Below are 25,762 nucleotides of genomic sequence, written 5' to 3'. Positions count from 1 at the left end.
AGGAACTGGCTGGGAATGAGACTGAAAGGCACTAAGCTTAGTGTTACAAATGAGGCATTTCTGTCCAAATTAGAGAAAGATGAGCTAAGGGACAGAGAGAGGTGCAATAGGGTGAGAGAGACCTTGACCTGACATAATAGCTTGTGGAAAATTCAGGGCGCGTATGTCACTGCAGTTCATGGAGTTGCTACGAGTTCAGACGTCTTAAAGATTTTGGACAGAATATCAATGACAAAGGCCTTAAAGGGGTTACACTAACCTGGTTTACATGCTTAAATTATAGGAATGGATAGGCATGCATGAATTCCCTAGAATACATTCAAGATATTTAAAGTCCTTAACTGAGTTTGAGAATAAATTCCCATTCTTAAAGGGACCCATTTTGCAGTTAAATAACTTCCCTTAATATTCTTTCTTCTGATAAAATGCATTTTTAACTAGTCTGTGACAGAGTTAAACCACAACTGGTAGGTGGAATCAAAGACAAATCAGAGCAGTGAGTGGTGTTTTGTACTGCCTGTCTACCTGTGGCTTGTCTGGGTGCTTGAGGTTCAGCCACAGCTCCTAGCCTTAGCTTTGCTCTTTTAGTTGTTTAACATAACAACTCATTTCTGAAGAGTTCATCTGATGCACAGTAGGAATGAGCAGAAAAACTTTGGCATTGCTTTCTGTCTTTGGTTAATCTTTTGATGGGCCAAGCAGGGCTTACAAATTGATTGCTCATTGCTTATTTGGCTGATGCTTTGCTGCTGTGTTAGACTTAATTTGGATATTTAAACTGTAACCTTTTTCTGGGGTACTGTATCTTTTTCTTTGTACTGAGAATGTAAAAACCATGAGCATGGCAAAATGATTAGTCTGGTACTAGAATAGTCACAACCACTGACTTGGGAACCTTGCTCATAAATAATGTCTGGGGAAATAGATTTTTGTTTGTTTGTTTTTTGCAATAGAGGGAGATCAGAACAGAGAGAAAAATCCATTAAAGCCTCATCAGTCTAGAGCCTTCAATCCCTGATGTTGTTCTTTCAATTTTGTTTTAGTGTTTGTTTGTTTTTAAAAAAGGGTCTTGAATTGAAGATTGAGATGACTTCTGACTTTGTCACAAAAGAAAAGGAGCCACAGCTGGGGCAAAGTACCATATGTAAAATTATTTGGAGCCACAGCTGGGACAAAGTACCATATGTAAAATTATTTAAATGGCAGTTTGAGCTTTACGAAATGGACTTACATTCTTAATGATGGTATTTACATGTAACCAGCTCAGATAATAATTATAGTAAATATTAAATATGTCCTTGTATTAGAGGGGAGTGGAGGGGAAATCATGTTACTTTTGGCCTTTTGAAGAAGCAAAGTTGACCAAGGGCTAAGCATAATAAAGTGTCTTAACTAACTCTCAGCAATAGATGTCCCTGGTTTATGAGAGACTATTATAACCTATGGTGTGTGTAGCAGAGTGGCTTATTAAGGTAACAAATTAATGCCCTACTTGACTTAATTGTCTTTTTATTATTATTTTATGATGCACTTGTTGAGAGATGTACCACTATTCCAGTAAATCACTTCACAGTTGGTAGCTGTAGATGTGTTGGACTTGTTAGAAAGTAAGCTTTCAAGGGAAATGGGTAAGGAGTTTAATTAGTTAAAAAGGTAGTCAGGTAAAACATGTAGTTTATTTTGTATTTGGTGATACAGCACTTACATTTATTTTAGCTCCTGTTTCAGTTAGATTTATTCATGAAGAATTGGAACCCAGAAACAAACTACAGATATGAATGCTACTGTTTACAAAATGAACACATTTAAACAGTATCTTACCCACCATTGATAATGAATGCTGGAAATGACTCTTTGTCTTAATACATTATAGAATAATAAAGAAACCCTTTCATTTTAATTAATGGAGTACAAATACATCTTAGTATCTGGCAGAAAGTAACCTTCATTTCAATTTATCTTAGCATTACCTTGCAGATTTCACACTGACAGTGGCAGGAATCAATTAAGCCCTCTCTTCTGGCCAAGTCATGAGTGGGGTTGAAAAAAAAGAAGTGTTTTAGACTTCTGAAGTGGGGGGTTGCCTTTCAGTTTCAGTTGAAACAGTTTCATCTGTTTCAGCTCTTTTCACCACTGGGCCAAAGTACTAAAAAGGCAACACCCAGTAAAGTACTTAAGAGGAGCAATATGCAACGTAGCTATACCTAACTTTTATGCACCTGTTTCTAAAATGAGATTTGTGATGCATATAAATCCCTATTCAGTTGAGTCAGAAATACTTGTACACCTAAAGTGAGCTCTACAACATCACAGCAAATTAAGTAGAAATGATGAGAGAGAACAGTGTGTTTTATTCAGTGAGAAAGAGAAGCCAGTGTTACAGATGAAAAATGTGTAAGTATGAAATTGCATGAGATGCATGTGTTTAAGAAAAGTAAATATTTTCTTCTCTGACTTAGGTGCTTCCTCAAGCTAGAAAACTAAATAACTCTCTTGGTTCCAGCAAACTGGTAGGCTTCTCTGTAAAGATGCATATCTGAGCGGAAAACGGTAGCTGTCTTGCTCATCTCTTGAACGTCGGTTGGCTAGCTAAACAGTTGACAGGGAAGTGGATGAAAAAAAAAAATATTGAAATTTGAAAAAACAAAATAGAAAAATTGGTTGGAAATACTCTCTGCACTTCTTAATACAACTAGATCACTGTGTAGCCAACAGTGACAGGATTGTGGTGCCACAGAAGTACCCAGGATAATGATTCTGTAGAACAGGAATTCAACTGTTCACTTATGAGGGCGACAGTGCACTATCTACCGTCAATTCCCATTGTAATCTAAAGGCTGTCCAACATGAACTGTTAAACTCCCTGGGAGAGGACATGAGATTTGTGACCTCTTGCATTTTTCTTCTTCTAAGGCAAATCTATGTACCAAAGAAAATCACAGAACAGCTGAGGTTGGAAGACACCCTTGGAGATTGTGGAATCTCCGTCCTCTGCGATACTCAAAGCTCAGTTTGACATAGCCCAGAGCAACTTGCTCCAGGTGACCCTCCACTGAGTAGGGGAGTTGGGCTGTACAACATCTCTGGACAAACCTGTTCCAATTTTCACTCACAGTAAAATAAATAAATAAAAAATCCAAATTCCTCATGTTTGAATTCTCAACCAAGTCTTCCAGTGATACATACAGAATCTGTATTCTGCATTAGCAGCAAGAAAGTTTCCGTGTGACAGCACTCAGAAATGTCTCTTCCTTCCTGTTGCACATTGTGGTATACGCAGAGTGGAAGCAGCCCTGTACCAACTGTGCTGTGGATATATCAGTAAGATTGTCTACTCATTACGTTGACTAATGCAAACTGAACGGTTAGTCAAGATATGAGTCAGGATTTTCTCATTGCTAAATTAATCAATTGTTACATCTAGGCTGAACTTTTCAGCCAAAAACGCTGTGCAGAAAACTGCAAATTCAAATTGATGAAGAAATAACTTCTATGTCAGTGCTGACAAGTAATTTCAATTAGAAGATATGACCTTACGAAAATCTGAGATAGATTGAAGTATCTAATTTAATTTTGCAATTCCAGTCTCTAAACAGGAAGCTTATTTTTTTTAATCTTAAATTTTTAATGATCTATAAAGCCTCTCCTTTGGTCCTCAAACTTTGAGTAAATATGGTCACAATGAAAAATCTGTTATTTTTGCAATGAACCATTGTTTACTTTGATCATGAATGATCTATCTTATATGCACTAAATTATATTTGAAGAATTGGTGAGTATCACTGGTCAATATTGTGGCAGTGTCTGTTAGTCTCCAGTCATGGATCTGAACTCTGTTACATTAGATGTAATTCAATCACAGGAAAAAAAAAAAAAAAAAGAGAGAAGAGCTTGTTGCACCAAAGATTTGACAGTCTAACAGTGTTCTTCAGTAGGATGATGTATAGGTCTGTAATGGCACTTAAAAATAAAAAAAGGTTTTGGCCTTCACTGAACATTGATCTCTCATGAGTAATAATTTTAGATAGTAGGGACATTTAGATGTTATGTGCAAAAATGCTTCTTTAAATATATTATAGGTATTTAATAAGATTACAGCCAGTTAAACCTTAGAAAGCTGGGGCAATCCGTAATAACTATAAAGAGTAATTCAGGACTTCAAAAATAGTGATTGTTTTCTTGGGAATAGAGTGAAAATATGGAAGGAATGAGGCTAGGGATGGGGAATGTGACTTGGAAGGTAAGATGATTAAATGCAACTAAAGGGAAAGTAAAATCTATGTTTCTGTATGTGTATTACATACTTCACCAAATGACTGTGGTCGTTCTGAGTAAATAGCTGGTGCTTACCCTTGGTGCCAGAGTTGTATAAGGGGTCTTAGTTCAAGTGCCTCATGATAGACCTCATTTTGACATACAGATAGCTGAAATAAAGAAGGGGGTTTTCTTCCGTAGGTTGTGCAAAGGCCTTATATTTCACAGGAAAAAAACCTGAAACACAAATGTAAAGTGATTTTTGTGCCTGTTGATTTCAAAGGACGTTTTCATGTCTGCTGTATGTTTTATACATCTTTACTGTCCTGCAGTCACACAATGAGCTTTGTATCTAAACTCACTCTCTCTAATATCAGTAACAAGGATTAGTGTCATGGGAAAATATTAGAGATGTGATATTGATAAACTTATTGATTTAGTCCTGCCCCTGCAGTGTTGTTCTCACACACTGTCCTGTCGTAGCTTTTGTGACCTGTGGTAAGTTGTCAGTTTCTGCATCTAGACTGCTACAGTCTTCTGCAGCAATTTGAAAGCTAGCTTTTAGTATTTTAGTATTTCTTGGTCGTGACTGAAGCACAACTTTCAATGTGCTTTAACTGTAATGAGAGCCTATGTGGTGTAGGGTATAGCTGGTGAATTTCTTGTTGTTAAAGAATCAGGGCTGTAGCTTATATTTGAATGGAAACCCCAATACAAGTTGAAACAAGAACACATAAATGACCAGGAAATTTCCCTGGGAAACTGGTCTACCTGATAATGTAGCCAGAATGCAAGGAGCCTGACTCAGACTGACAGCTGCCTCTTCTGGCTCCTTAGAAACTTTCCGTTTGCTGTTTTTCATGCTCATCTATTGTTTCAGCTGTCATCCTTCCTCTGAGCTGATCTTGTTATCGCCACTGGTGGCTGACTTGGCTTCCTCACAATTGCCGATGTGCTTGCCTGATGTAGGAGAGGTGGGGAAATGAGCTAACTAAGAAAGAGAGTTTTGAGATGTACGGCTGGGCCTCTGAAATGCTGTTACTGTCAGACTGCCTGCTGGGATGCATTCCCATCTGAAGGAGTGGGAATGAAGCAGCAGAATCAAAATCAGCAGGACTGAGGTAGAAATAAAAATGTACAGCTAACCTGGACTTCCCTTCTGACTTGCATTCATTTCTTTTGCATCCATCCATGCAGTAAAATCCTGTTTTAGCTATTTATGGATAAGCCAGAAGCTGCAATTATCAGAATTCCTGTAAGAATGGAATTAGTTCATTTACCCTGTCTAGACTACCTTAATTTCCTGATGAATTCTTGTGACTCAGGCCTCATCCTTTCATTGTCTCCCAGCTTGTTAACAGACCGCAGCATCTCACTGTCAGCTTAAGATATGTTACAGACCCTATTGCTAACTGAAACTTTCACAACCAAAGCTATTTCTCCCATGTTGGTTTATGCAGGTATTTTCTAACAACCTCTACAAGTGCAGAAACTCCTAAGTGGATATTACCCAGGATCTTCATTTTCTGTCTGTATACGCCTCCCCTGTTTATGGTCTGCTATTAAGTGATTCTTGATATAGCCACAGGCATTTTTCATTTTGGCACACAAAACTTGCCATTTGGTAGTGAAATCAACAAGTCCTATGTAATAGCATTCCCTGATATGATTGACTCTAAGCTGCTTTTGCAAGAAGACGTAAGAAAACCTTTAGAAAGGTTTAGTGAAATGACCTGTTCATTCAGAGGTGGTTTTTGCTTAATCCCCATTAGAATTAGCTTAGACCCAAAAGCATGTCAGTTTATAATCTTCTCAGAGCTCCTGCCATCTCTTTTTAATATTTATAACTCTGAATATTCCTGTTATCCATTTAAATGCCCAATCATTTTTTAATCCAGTTAAACCTAACAATATCCTGTGGTAAAGAGTTCCAAAACTGAGCATTGTATTATAAACTATTCACTTTTAATTTTTAAATTGCCCATAACAGAGGGTTTTTCCTTTTTTTCTTTTTCTCACCCCCCTCCAAAATGTTTGGATTAAATATGAACCTGGAGCAAAGCCTGACATCAGAAAAAAAATGAGCAAGTAGTTTGGAATCAACATCTGGAACACTATGGCTGTCTCTTTTTTTTTTTGCATAAACATTTGGTCTTTCTGAATACTTATTTCATCTGATGATTTCAGTCTTTCCTAGCTCATTCATCACCAAGAAAAATATTCTAAAAAGGGGGAAAAAAATCTGGAAGGGAACTCATGAATAGGTGAGAGCAAAAGCAGAAAAGGCATCTGCCCATTTCATGGTATGAAAAGGAAAGGTCAAACAGAAGAAACATCTTATTTTGTCTTTGTACACCTGTCTTGTTTCTCAGGTTATCTTGTAATGCTCTCATCTCTGCTCTGCAAAAGCAATAGGTAACCACAGTTAATGTTCTAAACTCTAGCTAAAGGTTATAAAATAAGGTATTCATTTCAATAGTGTCAGAAATCTTTCAGGAAAACTATGCTATTCTGTTGTTTTTTTATAGGGCTGCAGAATGGACTGAGGACACTAGAAGTAGTGTGTCCTGTTTTGTTAGCATTGAGCATAATTCTGCAGTGTGAGTGTTGTCAGACCAAAGACCACTGTGGCATAGATAGGAGTGCTTGTGTTTTCCTTAGGTCAGTGTTAGGCCTGCCTCAAGATTAGTTACATTAATAACTTACTACAGTATTGTCAAAATGAACTCTGTCTTCAGATAATATTTTGGTGAGGATATACTGGCAGCAGTACCTTCTTGCTGTCACTACATCATTTCATACTTGTGTTTAAACACAAATACTTTATTTTCAAATGTTAAGCTAAGCATCAACCTGTAGTTCTCTATATCCACGCTTCTCAGAGTCCTCATTTTGATTGACTCTTAAAATAATTTTTAGCTAATATTCATAGAATATCTTCCTTAAATGTGAAGTAAATGGAGTTTGTTTAGTTGAGTTCCTTACCAAGACAATCCTATATAAAGAGGCCTGGCCTGGAGAAAGAGTGGTGTGCAGGTAATATATAAAATACATATACATGTATGCTATAATGCCATTCCTATTTGAAATTAAGTCATTCCATAGTTACTAGATGATTGCATAAAGTCTAGTTCATAGAATCACAGAATGACTCAGGTTGGAACGGAACTTAAAGATCATCATTAGATGGCTCCTTGCATCATTTAACCCCTGCTAGATCAGGTTGGCCAAGGCCCCATCTTCTCTGGGCAACCTGTTCCAGTGCCTCACTACCCTTACAGCGAAGAATTTCCTCCTGAAGTCTAATCTACATCTATACTCTTTTAGTTTAAGACCATTCCCCCTTGTCCTATCATTATCTAACCAAGTAAAAAGTCCATCTTCATTCTTTTTGTAAGTCCCCTTTAAGTACTGAAAGGCCACAATGAGGTCTTCTGGCGCCTTCTCTTCTCCATGCTGAACAGCCCCAGCTCTCTCAGCCTTTCTTCATAGAAGATGTGCTCCAGCCCTCTAATTATCTTTGTAGCCCTCCTCTAGACTCCCTCTAACAGCTCCACATACTTCTTGTGCTGGGGGCCCCAGACTTGGATGCAGGTCTCTAGGTAGGGTCTCATAAGAGCAGAGCAGAGGGACACAATCACCTCCCTTGACCTCCTGGCCACTCCTCTGTTGATGCAGCTCAGGATGCAATTGGCCTTCTGGGCTGCAAGCACACACTGTTGTCTCATTCTGAGCTTTTCATCTATCAGAACCCCCAAGTCCTTCTCCGCAGGTCTGCTCTCAGTGAGTTCTTCTCCCAGTCTGTACTCCTGTCTGGAGTTACCCTGACCCAGGAGCAGTACCTTGCACTTGGACTTGTTCAATCTCATCAGGTTCACATGGGCCCACTTCTTAAGCTTGTCCAGGTCCCTTTGGATGGCATCCCTTCCTTCTTTGTTATCGACTGCACCACTCAGTTCCTCATATATGAGAGAATAATAGAAACTTTGAAGGCATTTTCTGCTGCATGAGTAACTGTTGTAGGTATAAATTATGAGTTGGAAACTTTTTGTTTTTCCTGTGGAAGTTCCCTGACTGTGCTGATAGCTCTTGTATCCAAGTGCCTTCTCATAGTTTAAGCAACATAATTAACGTTGGCTGTGTATCTATTGTTTCCTCTTCTTTTATTGAGAAAAATGCTTCAAATGGAGTATCATGGTTTTGTATAGTTTTGAGTATGCAATTTTAATGATAAACATTTTGTACCTTGAGCAGAAGGTAGTGGGTATTGAGTGATTATTGACTGTCTACAGGCAGGTTTAGGATAACTCAGGATGTTCTGTTATTTTAAGGTGACTTGGGAGATGTCCTATGAGCATTATTAAATACTGTTAAGCTGCTTTCGCCCTGGAAAATTGGTGAAACAATGACTAAAACTGACAAATATAAATCTGTTATCAAAATGGTTACAGCAGTGTGAGTGATTTCCTTTAAGTAATGCAAAATAGATGGGGAGAGAGGGGAAAAAACTGTACAGACTACAACCACTTACACAGAAATTGGGAATTATGAGAGAATGTCCCTGTGTGAATTTTGAACAAATGACATTAACAGCCAAGCGCTTAAGACTTCCAATCCTTCATGCCTGATGCTCTTTGTACAAACATGTCACTGTTTCCCAGGCTGGGAAGAGCCATGTGTCTAATTCCCTGTAACTTCACATCTGTTCAGTGTTCATGTATTCCTACAGCTTGTACATTGATCGCTCTGTACTGATTACTTTCATCTTTCCTAGGGCTACCCTTTTATTTTACTTCTGTTTTCCTTTGGCAAACTAGATATTAATTCTACCACTTCCATCCTGTCACTGATTAACTCTTTTTCTCCAAGAGGATTGAACCATACTGCTCGTATGGGTGAAGCATTTTCACATCTGCTTTCTCAGAATTTTCCCTTCTCTGGGGCACATATTGTTTTCCTAAAATATTCAAACCACTCCATTTTATGGATCTGTTGATGATCACTTAGTTTTTCTTTTGCGTATGTGTGTTATGCCCTTTGAAAGAATCAAAAACCAAAATAAAAATAATATAGTTCTGTTAATCATGTGTTCTCCCCATTCTCTTGTTATCTGTGTGCTTAATGAAGAAATTTGGGTTAGGAAAGAGCAGAGTAGCAACCTTCTCTGCTGTAGCAGGTCCATAAGACCTTCTAAGACATGTTTACTTAACGCTGTAACATAAAATACAACGTGATCCTGGTAAACAAATTGAATAGTAAGGTAAATTCAGTTATGAGGGGAAGAGGTGGAAAGAATCTTAAATTGGTACCCCTAAATTCTGGAAGTTACTTATTTGATTGTATTTAATTGCTGTTTATGACAAAATGCACTTATTTAATATTAAAAAGTGCCAAGGGTTCTGCCATTATCCAGGCATTTTCAGAACTCAAGGTTAGTGTTAAAGTTGCTTATTGATTTCCAGGGTCAACTCTAAGTATCCTTCGGGCTACTTTCAATGTCTACTTGTATTTTAATGTCCAGTTAATAGAACCCATTTTAAGGTCAACACCCATTGCCTCCTACGAGAGTGAGATGAAGGGAACCCATTTCATATACAGTTGTTAAGACTGTTTTTGTGTTCTGTACGGCATGAGCTCATACTTACGTTTCTATCAGCGCACTAATAAGGTCTCTTGCTTTTAACATCTTTTCAAGAAACTTATATTACCTTTTTTTTTTTTGAGAATTAACCCTTCTGAGAAATGCAACAAGATAAGAATTCAATAAGGAGACAGAATTAATGGTGACTAAAAACTTATTTCTTAGAAAGGGTAACACTATGAGATCCAAATCTGCTATGAATGGAGGGGGAAAAAATAAATTAATTAAAAAAAAAAAAAAAACTTGTTTGCCAGCTTCTTCTGCAGTAAAACCTTATAGCCCACATTTAGTTAGTGGTGTTGACCAGCAAAAACCCCTAATCATTTTTAAGTGTCTAGTGAAAAATACAAGACTAGAATGCCTGATCTTGAACTTTGAGACATGATTTCTTTTAAAACAAGTCACATCTCTAAGCTTTTTGAATCTTTGCCATAGTCCATTGCACATTTTCTCTACAGCACTAATTTCTAAATTTCCTTTTGAATATCTGGTCTGTGATCTTTTGTTGCATATATCTCAAATATTTGGCATGAAGAAAATTTTTAAAAGCTGATTTTAATTTACTGATGCTGCATTGCTTAGATCAATATTATTGCCTTTGGAAGCTATCTTGTCATTAGATTTGCCAACCAGAAAATGGGGATCACTAAAAGGCTTTACTTTTTAGTTCACATTCCTAATAAATCTTCTATAAGTGTAGATTATGATTCAGCATTTTAGTTCTTTTGAAGTAGCAAAGATATTCTCTGGTATTTCACAAGAGTCACTCCGTCGTTGCCTTGCATGATCCTACAGGGTGGGATTAAGCAATTGTGTGTTTTGCACTGATTCAGAGCCCAATATTTTCCACTTTACTCATGTAAACAGATACAGGAGGTTTAATGTGACTACCCATAAATGAAGCAAGCAGAACTTGGCCTATAACTTTTTATACAAGTTGCTGTCTTCTCTTTTGTATATTTCACTGTCTGAATACCATTAGCCAGTAAACATGTTTAGGAAAAAAAGGCCATTTTCTACTTAAAAATTCAAATTTGTCACTTCTGTTACAGAAAGAACGTTCCCTAGCTATTAATCAAAATTAATGATTGAATTAAAATGAGCAGATGCCAAGGTACACTTCTGAGAACTGCCTCTGATTCTTCTTTCAATTAACCCAACTACTACTGTTATTTTTTTCCATTACCTGCATTCTCAGATCATGTTCCCTTTTGGGATGTCTTCTGTTAGTTTCCTCTAACTGTAAACTCCCTAAGCACAACTTGATGAAAGAAGGGGAATGGGAGGAGAAAAATTATGCAAGTTTGTTGCACCTGTGTTCCTACAGTGCTAACTCTGAGTACTCTTTGCTATAATGATCAGGATATAATGAACAAGCAGATTATGCTGATGTATAACAAAGTAATGGAGTCAATTCCACACACACCCCCCACCCCGAGAAAATTTTTATCTTGAAGTTATCCTAGCCAATAAATGTTTAAAGTTGCATGAAAGCTTTTCACACTAATTTTATGGATTTGTCTCATAACAAACAAATTGATTTTTATGCTGGTAGCTAACAATTTGCTGTGCTTAATATAGTCATATTTGTAATGAATACCTTGAGTCCTGTTTTTATACTTTTATTGCCTTCTAAATATGTATTTTTTGGTGGAGGAGGAAGATAATTTTTACTGATCAATTTCTAAGCATGAAAGCATGACTGTGAAATGCTAACTTCTCATGGATATTCCACATCTGCAGAACTAAAAGGAATTAGCAAGCTATAAAGAGCAAATCTTTGCCTTCTTCAAATCCAGCTACCATCTATCTGGTGCTGCATTTGAATCTATAATATCCTGGAGTTTCCCAATAGATCTGTAAATGTCTATATACATTCTGCAAACAGAAATGCATAGCTCTAAGGTTAAGGAAATATGATTGTTAATGATGCCCTTCAGAGCAGTTATCATTTCTTCCAAGAGTTATTGGACTCTAGGCATTCCTATGCCATATGGACATGTATACTTCATTATGAAAATTCCAATAGAAATATCACCACAATAGAAATATCACCATCTTTTCTTCAGACATTTTGCCCTGAAAGTTTTAGATAATCTGTAAGGTATTAAATCACATATCAGTAAATATAGCTTGTAATTTTTCTCGTTGCTTAAACGGGTTAATTCAGTTGCTAGGTTATTATTAAATTCTGGAGCTGATAAGTCTTTTTTTCTCCCAATTTCTGAATTATTCCAGTGACATAACAGTGAAACGTTACTCTTAAAATGATTAATACTTACAATATTAATGTGTATATATGCTTTTTGTGTATATATACCTTTTTTGTGTATATACACTCTTTTTGTTTTGTTTTGAAACCAGGATTCTCAGTCTATAGAAATTTAGCAACAACAAACTTCAGATGGCTTAGAAAATGCTGGGGACCTGAGATGTTCCTTTCTTTGCAGTCAGTGTTTTGCTACCTGCCATGGTGATTCATGAATTGCCGTGACTGATAGAAGGGGTAAATTACAGATTCTTTATCACCATACCACATAAAGTTGTTTTCTTGGTCTTTGGCAGATGCACATCTAAAACTTTTAACTCTGTCTGGAAAAGATTTTCAAAAAGATTGTGTCATTCGCATAAAGCATTCAGATCTAATTACAAAGATGCTCAATGTAGTAGCAAAAACACTGACTTCTTGGCTTCTGGTTCTTAGGACAGTTATTCAAAATGCAAGTCCTATTACAAACTTAAGGTGGTTTCTCCTGCCTCTCCACTACTCCTGTCTATATAGACCTGCTGCAGAGTATCCCACAGTTTTGCATCTAAATTTACTGTCACTTTACAGAAGGCTGATGGGCATGAGTGGTGGACTGCATCTCATATGGCAGCCCATCTAGAAGATAAGTGTTAATTTCCACATTGGTTACTTAGCCTCCCTCTGTAGCCAGCAGTGAATTGGATTTCATTCCAGTAGCTCTCCCAGAGATGTTTGTGAACAGTGAGTGCTTAGCTCGTTTCAAATTCACGTTAGTCATCTGGCCAAGTCCTCAAAGTTCTAGGACCAACCAGATTTGAAAAGAAATGTAGCCAGGCAAGCAAAGTGATTGTTGTGGTCCTGTTATTCCTGGTGGTCCTGTCAGAAGCAGCTCTCTTCACCAGCAAATTATCTTACATTGGCTGATTTGTGGTAACTGATGCTTTCATATTCTTACCTGCTGTGTATAATTTAGGACCTTCCACTTAATCTTCCTTGGAGTGCTATAATACAGAGTGCTGACCTTGCTTTAAACTTGATAGGGACAAGAAGCTTGGGGAGTCTCTCTGGCAGAGCCCAAATTCTTCCTGAATACTAGCAAAAGTGATTAAACTCTGAACTGTTCTGTCTCTGTGTATGATCTATGTGCTTCATGCTTGATACTTTCTCTAAATGTATCAGCCCTGATGAATTAGTTTTGCCCTTTTGTATTGACTTTTTTTTTTATTTATTTGTTCCTGAAAGATAGTCTACTTGCTGCATCTGGTTTAAAATTAGGACATAACATTCATTTAATTTTGTTGTAAAATCAGTTATAGGCATATCTAGATTGTTTTTACTATATAACATTTCTCTTTTGAATGGTGATGTGAAGTGTGTGTGTGTGTGTGTCATAGGCTCACTAATAAAGGGTTGTGGCTTTGTCCAGTCTTTCTCAGCAGAAGCAAAGGATTGTGCCTTTTGCCTTTTAAGTTTTAAAAATTTACGATGGTCAGAAAGATAACAACTTACTCCTGGGTTGGACAGAAATTAATATGCCTGTTTTCTTCTCAGTTCCAAGTAACTTCTCTTTTCTTGTTGTTGTTGCCCCTTTTCTAACAAGTTTTCAAGATTCACATCCACAAGTCATTGCAGGAAGGGCACACTGATTGAAAATTTGATAAATTACTTCTTGTGATACGATTTAGCTTTCCAAATGTTCTTCATTCCACCTGCATTTTCCCCCTCTCTTGCTCCTTATGTTTCCTTTCTATCATCACCAGCTGCAAGAAATGCTTTTTGGCTCTTGACTCCAAGATCTGACCACTTAAAAGCACTGCCTTGTAGTCTGCACATTTGTTAAAATACAGTCTTCACTTTTACTATTTCTTTGCTGTTCATTTACCTGTGTGTCTGTGCAGATGAGTGTTCCACTGTTTGCTGTTATTGAAATAGGAATAAAGTCATTAATAATCTGACTTGATTTGGAAAGGACATGTTTGCTTTAGTAATTCTTTTGTTTTCTTTCTCTTTTAATTATCTAGACTTCCTTTGGGTGTTGGATGCTACCAGGGTGAGTCTAAGAGAGTTCAGCTTACTGTTGTGTAGCTTAGTCTGATGATATGCTACTAATTATGATACTTACACGTCAATGGATTCAGAAAGCTGCTGGTGACCATGAAAGAATGGAGTTTTTCTTTTACAATAATTAATGTAGTTCAAAGAACTAATAGCACGGTTCTTAGGACTGGATGAAGAAGTTATGTATTTCTTGGCCTCTACTTTCTTCAGGTAACTGCTCAACCTACTTGGTACCTGAAACAGAAATCCAACAGTTAACATTGATATTAAATGCTAAAAATTGTTCTACTCACTTTTCTTTAATAACTTCTGATCCCTGTTAAATCCAATATAGACTTTTTTTTCTGATGAGTAGATATCCTGTTAGTGTGGATTACTGTTTCAGAACTGCATACTGTACTAACCTCAGAATTAAATTTCTTAAATTAGATTCCAAAATACTCAGATTTGGGTAGAAGTTTTTTCTTCCTTATGCTGGGAATGAGTCAATCACCAAAGCACTGACTGCTGTGGAATTTTTGGGAAAAGTCAAATAAGAGAAACAAAGTTCCTTCTCCATCCAGATAACAGTATCTCAGTGATCCTTTTTTTATATAAAAATGAGTGTTGCCTCAAAATACTTGATTTCTTGAGACTCCTACCTTCTCTCTCATTTCTGTTGCAGAGGTGGGTGCATTCCAGTGTTGCCATATAATTAGTTTGCCAAATTCTTTGAGCTGAACAGAAGGGTGGAATAGCTACAAATTAATCTGCATGAATGAAGACTCCTATCAATTTCAATCAGCATTCATCCCATGAAACAAATGGAGCAGTATCCAGTGCTGAGCATTAGAACTATTCAAGCACTACTCCTTCTGCTAGCTTGTCCCAGAAATAATACAGGGCTTGCTTATTCTAAGATATTAATCTCTTCTAGTTGTAACACTTGATGGTATACTTTGTCCACACTTTAGAGAACTCTGAGGCATTTTTAGAGGTTGTGGTTCTGAGCCTGAATGCACATGTTATTAACATGTTTAAATCTCAAACATTCTTTTGGATTCCTCTGGAGAAGGAGGAGAATCTTTCTATGGGTAAAAAGTGAATAGTGGTAAACAACAGAAGAGGCTGCCTATGGGAATGGACAAAAGGAAGACCGAGAAGACGAAAGGAAGAAATAAAAAGGTATTTGAAAAGGGGCAACGGTCAAAAAAGAGATGATGGCAGGGAAAAGAAAAGTGAATTTTAACTTGTAAATGTTCATGCAATGATAGTCAAATGTCCAGTAGAAATTTTTTGATTCCTGAAGACTTAAGGTAGTTACATTGTAAACCAAAATGCCAAATGCCTTTGTCATATTATAAGGATGGGATTTTTTAGATTATTGAGAACAAAGAACAAATTGAAATTATACTGTAGATGAGAGTAAATAAGCAGATGAAATAACACCTTATATACCAGAAAAATCTGGATTTACAGTATCTCCCATGAAAGAGAAGGAACAGAGCTCAGGCACAACAGAAATTCTATACTGGTTGTGCTCAGTTAAAAAAAAAAAAAAAATAGAATTATCTCCTTTTCTTCAACATGCTATAAGTCTTTCACCTGAAGTTATGACAATATGCTTGAATTAACTACGAACTTTTTCTTCCTTGGAAAATGAAACGACAGATCTTTCTTTTGTCATAATGCTGAAACAAGTGAGTGATGAGACATTGAGTCTTCAATCTCTCTTGCCTAATATTACCTTACAGGGTTTTTCCAAATCCTAGCCTAAAGATATCATGAGGTAGATTCCTGGATATCTCACTACTGTGTAGTTCCTGGCAGTTCAAACACTACTAGCTGGTGTATGCTCTTCTTGTGAGCACAGTTCTGAGCAAGAAAATATGGAGTTGTTGTATAAAGTAAGTATTATAGATATGAGTTATTTATACACACTGTCAAGCTGGTTTGGCGAACAGCAAGAGGCAGAGGAACATATTTTATCTCTGGAAATCAAAGAAATACACCAGTGCTCTCTTCAGAGTGGAGAAGCACACTTCTCTACTCATCAGATAGTTAAAAGAGGCTGCCATATGCTCAGCTATGGGCATTGTATCTGTATTTAACTTTATGTATCTGCATACCCTGCCTATGGCAGGGGTGTTGGAACTAGGTGACCTTTAAGGTCCCTTCCAACCAGAGCCATTCTATGATAAGGAGCAGTAAATCTTCTTGTGAATTGCATTTTTTCCCCCTAATGTTTATTAATCCTTTCATATTTTTTTCTTTAGAATACTATTGGGGCTAGGGGTGGGGAGTGGAAAAGAGGAGCAAACTGCAAGATCATTCAGATGAAGGAAAAGAGGGATATTCAGAACTGGAATAACAAGTTATAGAAATCATAGAATAGTTGGAAGGGTCCTGTATAGTTGGTTTGAAATGCAGATCTGCTTAGGCTGGGAAGAGCTAGTCTGAAGTCTGTTCTGTACCTGATTTGGACCCAAGGACTGTATTTGCAATTTTGAAAATCCAGTGTGTGTCCTTATCCCCTAACCTACTGAGTGCCCTGAAATATACAAGTGTGAATGTTCCTTCAGACAGCTTTGGATAAATAGCTGAACAGAATGCCTTCCTTCCTGTTTTGACTAGAAATTTCAGTCTCAAATACTCCCTGCCTCAGCAATTAAGGATATTCAGTATATGCCATGAAAGACTTGCTGGTGTTCCAGTGGTTACAGCTCTCGCATGAGACAGAAAAGACTTTCAAGCCTCTGGCAGTAAATAGGGCAGAGAATGGGCTTTAATGTGTGCCCCACATTGTGGTAAATGCTTTGTGCCTCTTCTGAAATAGGCATTTTTTTTGACCTTGTAAGACCTTAAATTAATCTGTGTGTAGACTAAGAAAATGTTCACAGCCTAGGAGAATCGTTCCTCACCTGACTTGACATTTGAACTTTCTGTGTCTCCCTTCTGACTCAAAGAATACATGACCTGAATATCTGCTGTGGGTAGGAGACTCCAGGCATAGTTAGCAAGGCTAATCTAAATGCCTTAAGCTTTCAGTTTAGGAACTTACTACTCCTTTTCTGGCAGGAGTCCAGCTAACCCTGCCCCTTCTGCATTGACTGAGTTAATAGAATTGATTCAGCTGAGTGTGGTGGTGCCACAGGTGCCATCTTGCCTCTCATAATTGAACCCTGAGCACAAAACTGCAAGGTAGTAAGCTCTTTTGCTAGAAATAACAATTACTTAGTGTTGAATTCGTTTCCTTTTGTAAGAGAAATTTTCCAGAAGTAGGATGAAAACAGGAAATGATTTTCAGATGGCAGGATGACAAACAAGTAGCAAGTCAGCTCTTTAAGCCACTACTGCAGAATTCATTTTTTTCTTTAGTGTTAAATATGTCAAGTGGCAGGCTTTCTCCAGTTTCCATTAACTGGTGTTAAATGGTCTCATTAGAAGAAGGGGAGGTCAAGAAAGAAACTAGAAGTGAAAACTGTCATAGCTCAAAGCTCCTGGTAATGCATGTTACAGTAGAGAAACCAAGCATGCTCGCTCCTACTGACATTTTTATGTTGCTTAAGAAAAAATGGAGGAGTGTTGATTCTTCCTTGTTCCTTCTTCTGTTGTGCCAAGAAGATTCAACTGAAATGTAGATGGGAAGGCTCAATCTTCCCCTAACCTGAGGTCAAGGTAATGAGGGCATGACCTTGTTGGCTAGAGATAGAGATTTTAAAGCACCACAGCCTGGTGCTGTATGGAGAACCTCCTCTATCAGCAGCCATACTCTGCTGCAGGTGGAGTTTGAGATGCAACATATCCTACCAAAAATGTAATCAGGTAAGGTAGGCTCTTGCCATGTGAAGTAGTGAAACTTAGAAAATGCTTTGATTATATTCGATGAGCACAGAAGGCACAGCATCATGTCAGGGGAGTGGGGAATAGAAAATATTTAGGTATGAAGTTCCATTACTGCACTGTAGTACTGTGTTTTCATAGTTGGACTGAAAACCTCTTCTGAGCATGTTCGATATCAGTATTTGTATTTCTCCAGCTTTTGGCACCTTCCAGTTTCTACCAGATAACTGTGCAGATATGAAACAATGCCAAATAGAACTGAATCAGTAATTGAGTGAGCAGTTCTTTCTAGTCCTTTCAGTTCTTGCATTTCTGTTTTTGGGGGAAGAACAGCACAATGACAACTTTTCTTCTCCAACATTCTCTCCATTTATCTCAACAACATTTTCTTCTCCATGTTTGGTAATCTTGCATCAGGGTTTCTTTTCCTTGTAAATGATATCCAGCCCTTAGATTATCTAGCAAAGAAATAAGCCAGGACAGAATGAAGTATTCTGTATTAAGTTTCATTTTAGTAAACAAATCTTTTTCAATGTCTGTCTGTAATGGCAGAGCTTACACCCTTTGTAAAATGTCAGAATGATGATAGTTCCCCCCCCCCCCCCCCCCCCCCTTAAAGGGAGAATCAGATTTGTTTAACACACTAGCAAGGATGCTGAAATTCTTCTAATTACAAGTATGCAATGAGACAATTAATTAGGAGAAGGAAGAAATATTTCCCTAGTTTCTAAGGAGAATTCACTAGGGTTGTGTGGCGTTTTCTGACGATAATTCATGTTGCTAAACAGCTTGCGGTACAGGATAGTTGGAGTTTTCCAAAGATACGTGCCTGTTTTGACGGAAGCCTCCCTGGAGGATCTCTCACTTCAAATCTGTACTAGAATAAGCCACTTCCTGGTTGTTAGGACACTCTCCAGGTATTCGGCAGATTTGCCAAGGGTTAAGCACAAGGATAGATAATTTCCAAAGATTATAAACCTGTCTAAACTAAATGAATCAGAGGGAATTAGAGTCCAAAGCAGCTATGCAGATATAGCTATATATAGTCATGTTTTAGGCTATATAAGTACCTTTAAGAATCTGACTGAATTTGCAAACTATCAGGATTATGTATGTTGAAATAGACAAATTTCTTTAAATATTTATATGCTATAGTACTGTGTAATAGCCAAAGTTGGATTGTTCAAGGCATAATGAGAATATTTCTTGTGCCAAAAATAATATTAACAAAGTTGAAAATGTACATTTTGCAAACAAATTTGTTTTCATTTTACACATGGGAAATGAGTCAGGGATTAAATTATTTCTTCCATATGCAAGAAGAGTAGCACTGATGCTAATCAAACTATGTGAAAGTGCCAACACGGTAGCAGGATCACCCTTGGCCCAGTAGTTTGCTAACAGTAATTTGAACCACTGCTCCCATCCCATGCTTGTTTGTTTAGTGCATTCCTCAGAGGGAAAAAATAAATAAAAATAAAAAAATCCATGGATCACACCTTTGAAAGTAAGAAAACCGAAGGAGAGGTATTCAGGTTAATCTTCCCTATAAAAAGTTTCAAAAAGCTTCAGTATTGATCTCATTTTCTTAATTATTTCAAAACAAAAATTTACTACAAGCTGAGAAGACTTTTCATCCCTATTTGGAAATAACTGAAATGGAAAATATTCAGCAAGTTTGAGACTTCATTATATTTTTTAAATTCATTGATGCAGACAGTATCCAATAATTTCTGCTGAGTAGCTCAGGGGAATGGGCAGAGAATGAACTAGCATTTATCACAGTGTTGGCTCTCATGTCCTAATCAAATAATTTGTCATAATAAACTTTAGTTTGAGAGAAGCTCAATTTTTTCCTATCCTGTATGATCAACTGATGTATTGCAGGCTTCTCAGTTTTATATACAACCAGGAAAATAAAAGCTTTCCTTTTACATAACTTTTATTTCAGGAATAAGGGTGACTGATATTCAGCACAATCCCACTAATCTCTTGGTAGATGTTCAGCTACAGAAATTTAAAACTGAGCATCTTAAGCACCAAAAATCAGAAGCAACTGTATAATATGTTTAAGAAGATCTGAAATCCTTAGAAGACTCTCTGTACACTGTTATATCTATATTCTTTAAATTGAGGTGTCCAGATGGCAACCAAAAGAAAGAGGAGATTAGATTCCAGAATTCTACTTCAAGATGACACATTTTAATACATAAAACATATTCAGAATAGGAGCTGAAAGGCTTCTTTTATAAATGTGCTTTGTGTGTATCACCATCAAAACGATTTCCTGGAACTTTGGGAGGGGAGTGGAAGCAGGAGAGGGAGTTAACCATGTTCCGGCTGAAGAAATAAAGTGAATAATTTGAATTACTGACAGGAGATGTGGAATGGAAACTGTTTTATTAACCAGGTAAATTAGAAAGTAAAAATACTATTCTTCATAGCATAGAACAAATATAAGCTGAAACCAGCGGGGACCTAAATTAAAAGTGCTTTCATACTTGTCATGTTATTCCACTGAAATCCAACAAAATCAGGCTATTAGTGACATGGTAAGAAGTAAATATTAATATAATTTTTTCCAGATAAAGCATTTAAAAATAGAAGATCAGAAGACAGCTAAGTCAAAGCTGCTTTTTAAAATCAATCAAAGTCAAATTAAGTATGACTGGATTAGCAGGGGAAAAAAGAGGAAAAAAAATATTGATGTCTTGCTAAGTGAGTGCAGATATGTTATGTTCTAGTTTACTGTTTTAAACCATTAAAAGCTTTTTAGACAGTGAACTAATATCCTGACATGTGTCAGAGATGTTGGCTTGCATTTTACATTAGATTACATTAGATAATTTGTATTGCTTTTGTATGTTGTAGTCTGCCTGCGTACGCAGCTTTTGTCCCCTTGCCCATATCTTTTGAGTTTGTTGGCTTATTTCTGCCAGTGCTGAGAGAGTGAGAATTAAAGACTTGACAAATCTTCTGAAATAAAATACTGCTGAATAAATAGTGGGGATCACCTATCACCTGTGTTGCAGCGCATGCCACTTTTCCCTTTGTGTTAGTAAAGAACCTAGAGTGGGGAAGTGGGAGTGAGGAAAGGGAAGATATCGTGCACGCAGTAACAGCACGTGGACATGCCATCAGGTCTCGCGAAGGGATAAGTTGCCAATGATATGTTCACAGGACAAAGAAGAAAGATGTCCTGTTCTCTGCTTGTGAATTTTTCTGCTCTGGTGAGTTGGAAGGGTTACATGTTTGGAAAGGTATCTTCCCACCTTGTTTCTGTGCTCTGTGTCCCTATTTAGACTAATCCCAGTCATATGAGAGTTGGAGTTTCTACAAAGGGTTTCTTCTGGGGTTCAGTTCAAGCAGTGCTATAATACATGCCTTAAGATATTTTTCTATTGTTCATTTGGGACCTACCTGCCACTTTTATATATTCTGGCCAGTAATTAATCATGTGTTTTCCTAATGATTTTCATGCGTGTCATTGTAAAGTTGCATTGTAACATAGCTGGCGCATGTGGCATAAAATCTAATTCTTAATGAGCAATAACTGGGAAGATGACATAGGAAGATGGGTAGTAGGAAGAAAAAGGATTTTCTCTTTTTAAAGAAAACATTCAGTTCTTCCTTACTAGTTACTATTTACCTAAGCATTGGATGAAATTATCTATTAAGATTGCTAAAACAAAAATTTAAGGTTGTGGCAATATGGGGTAGAATAAAGCCCCGCTGTTTAATATGGGCCTGTGGCTCTCTTGCTGTGCAAGCAGAGCTGTGCCATCTGATGTGTATTTTGAAGACCCATTCATAATAAACTGTTCTGCAGCAGTCACCAGGAAAACAAACAAACAGTACCCCACCACTTTAGGTATTTATTTGCAGCACCTTTGCACTGCAGTAAATTAACGGGGGTGTGGTGGTTGTTTGGTTGGTTTTTGCGGGGGACTGTTTAGAAGAACTATTTGTTTTTGTTCTCTTTGTTGGTACGAGTGGACACAAAAAGTGAATGGAATAAGTTTAATTTATTCTTATCATAAACATCTTCCTGTAAAAGTTAGAGAAGGCTGTGGATGGAAAATTTGCATTTGCAGTGTGTTTTAGTAGTGCAGTGAATTTTCTCTTTGCATCAGTCCAACTCAAGATGTAAAGCTCCGGAAAGTACTGGAGGCATGGGAATAAAATTGGTTTTATTGGTTTTGGTTCTCTTGTTTTATCAGGAAAAGAAGAGGCATTTGGAGAAAAAGTTATGCATGAACTACTAGCTTATTGACACAAAAGTATATATATATATATTAATAATTAGAGGTTCTACTTATTAAATAGTAAATAAAATAATTCCATAGTAAAAGCTGTTCTTAGCACACAAGGCACAGTTGGGTGTTTTTATGAAATGTTAAGCATACGTTCTTTCTACCTTATATTTAACCACTTTCCAGCACTGAAGATAAATCTTTGCAGTGTACTACAGCAATTACTAATTCATGTGGGCTTGGGGTTGATTTTCTAAAGGTACAAGACATGCCTGTGTGCTTGCTTTGAATTAATAACTTTTGGATTTTTCCTATTTGAACGAAATTTAGTAGAGGTGTTAAAGGCAAGATGTTCCTACAGGCTTTGTGTAACTAAGCAACCATGTAGCGGCCAGAGACCGTCCTCATGTCTGCGCTACAAGAAAGGTCATATGATTATCTAATCACCTTATTAGAAGTCAGGAAATATGCAGGGAAAAAGGTGTTATTACTGTCCCAGTCATGACTAAAGCTTAAATTAGATCTTACAGGTTGTTATTAATCATAAGAAAATCCAAAACTGAAATATGAAACTAGGAAAACAAGCTTCACAGAACTACTCCTTGACCATTAATGGATTTGAAAGAATGGGAAAACCACTGGAAATTGTCTTTGTTGGTGGCTTATAAGGGTACTTAGCACATGGAGTCAAGAAGTAATATGTAAGAGATCAAATGTCATGGTATAGGTGCTTAGCAAAGCTGTATTTTCAGAGGAAAAAAGAAACTTGAAATATGAAGGGTATTTGTGTTTCAGAAATGCATAAATATAATGCAATAACAAGTACTAGTAGTAAACCTAAGTACAGAATGTAAAGAGGTTTGAAATCATATAATAGCTTATCTTGGGGGAAATGCATCACTTTGGGTATCTGTTTAAAAGGATAGTTTCTACTTACTTCAGCAGTATGTTTCAGCCAAAATTTTCAGGAAAAGCATAAGAACCAAGCTATCATATGGTGCTCCCAAATGTTCTCTGCTTGTAGCCATTTTTTAAGTCATGTTCTTCTTGAGAAAGTGATTTTTATCTCTGTAGTAATCCTCACCAAGGTTTTTATTCATAACCTTGTCCAGTCTCTGTGGGGGTCTTTGTAAACTTCTAACTTCTACAGCCTTCTTTGGAAGGCATTTTACAGCTCAGATAACCCCACCAGCATATAGCCCCACCTTTTCCTCTTTTGTTTTTCTCCCTCCTGCTAACCTTGGTTAATACATGGTCTTTAGCTCTTGCATGGAAGAACTGATAAGTCTTTCCTTATTCATCTTCTCCTTGTCACTCATAATTTTATACCCTTACCATTTACTGCCTTGGTTATCTTTTTGTCATTACAAGACGGTCTAATAATGACACTAGGCTTCTGATACATCCTCATTATTATTCTTTACCCCTTACCCAGTCATTTGGTATCACTCCTGGAATGGCAGACCAGTGCCATGTAGTTTTTGAGATAAAAGTAAGCTCTGGCTTGCACAGTGGCTTAATGTTCTTCCTTCATCCTTTTCTTATGATTCTGTTCGTCTTTGTGTGCACTAACAACACTATAAGCTTTAATCTAAGAATTAATTATTCATCTAAAAAAATATTTTTGTATCAAACCTAATTTGGATTTTCTCTAAAGTGTTTTTTTTTTTTCCCCCTCAATGCTGTTTGAAGCTATGGGAGGGAGAAAGCAGGGAGGAATGTTTTTGTCTTTCAAAGTTGCATTATTGCCAAGTGCTTACACCTGTATTCAGCAATTGCAACCAGTCATTTTAATGTCAGAGAAAAGTTATAACTTGTTATTTTTTATTTGTGGAAAGTATAAATTTTAAGTGGTTTTGGGTTAAAAAAATAAATGCAGCTCTTGTTCTGATGACATTAAAATGTTATGGTTAAGCTTCTCATACTAAATTGTGAAGTTATAACTCATTCTGTAGGAGATAGCTAGGAATAGAATTAAAAGGGATTTAAACAGCAAAGACTGAAAAGATAATTTTTTCCTCAGAGGTATCAGAATAAAAATTATATTTTAGGTTTTATTCTAAAGGTGAAATGTCCAATTTTTTATTTATTTTTTTTTAATTACAGAACAGTTTTTGGCCAGCTCTGCTATCCTCTGTCGAACTGAGAACAAAGAAATCTGTAACAAGTATTCCAGTACATTGCATGTCCACATGCACAGTCATTTTGGACAAGTGATGGGAGAAAACATAAAAATTTCATCAATAACCAGTGAGAAAAGCCAAAGCGCAAAATGAGATGTAGTCACCAGGGGACGTGAAGACTAGCAAGTAGATTGGTACTGTTGGAAAAAACAGTCAAGTGTCTAGCTAATAGTCAGAAGACAGGAAAATAGCAGATGGATATGATGATATGGCTGAAGTGTTTTCCCCTTTTTTCCTCATCTATCTTAATTCTGGCAGGGGGAAGGGAGGAAAATCATCATTGGACTATTATACACAGCCAGCCACTGAGAAACACACAAACCCTCAGCACAGAATACATTAACACTTTCTAATTGGAATTTAGAGGCTTTTAAACATCTGTGCCCAATAAACTTCATTCTAGGTACTTAAGAGGTGACAATGATCTCTGAACTGCTTGTGTGAGGTTTGGGGGAATAGTTCAGGTACTCTAGGGGATTGGTAAAGAGAGAAGTTGGGGTCGGTATTTAGAACAGGGTGGGGGTCTTGGGAGAGGCAGATTGGCCAAATACATTATTTATTAATATATATATATATGTATACACACAAATAATCTATTCATATCACTAGCAAGAAAACAGAAGTTATGGATTTAGGTCAATTGATGCAGTTTTCTTCTACAACACACTCACAAATGCTGTAGAGAAAGGAGAGTCTGAAATGCCAGTTACAATATGAGCAGTGATTTCCACCTTTTAGTAAGTAAAGATAATGATTTAGAAAATATTTTCACCAAACATTCTCATAAGTAGCCTAGGGATCCATACCTTAAATATCATCTGAAATAAGCTAAGATGGATACAAACCTGTCTTGAAAAAACACAGTGAGTGTAGTTACAGAAATTCACTGCCAAAATGGAAGGATATATTAAGAGTAGTTTCCTGGAATTCTTGGATTTTATACTAGTTAATAATGTAGTCAGGCTGTGTGTGTTGTGTTTGTTGTTGTTGTGGTGGTGGTGGTGTTTTTTAAAGATAGATCATAACCTATGGTCATTATATTTTCATGGCTGCAGATATATTGGAAGAAATAGTGTAAATCCAAATGAGTTTTGACAGTTCTAAAATACAATCTGAAAACATTTAAGGACCATTCGCTGTACCATTCGCTACAGATAGAGATGCACAGTTTTACTTTGACACACAAATAATTAGACACAAAAATATGGGAAGGGAGAACACTGCAAACTGTTTAGACTTATCATGTGTTTCCTGCAATCCAAAACATTCTGGCTTGGAAAAGCTGAACTGCAGAGCTCTTTCA

This window comes from Anser cygnoides, chromosome 4 (genome assembly GCF_040182565.1).
Source record: "Anser cygnoides isolate HZ-2024a breed goose chromosome 4, Taihu_goose_T2T_genome, whole genome shotgun sequence".
Lineage (NCBI taxonomy): Eukaryota > Metazoa > Chordata > Aves > Anseriformes > Anatidae > Anser > Anser cygnoides.
This window is presented reverse-complemented; position numbering follows the sequence as displayed.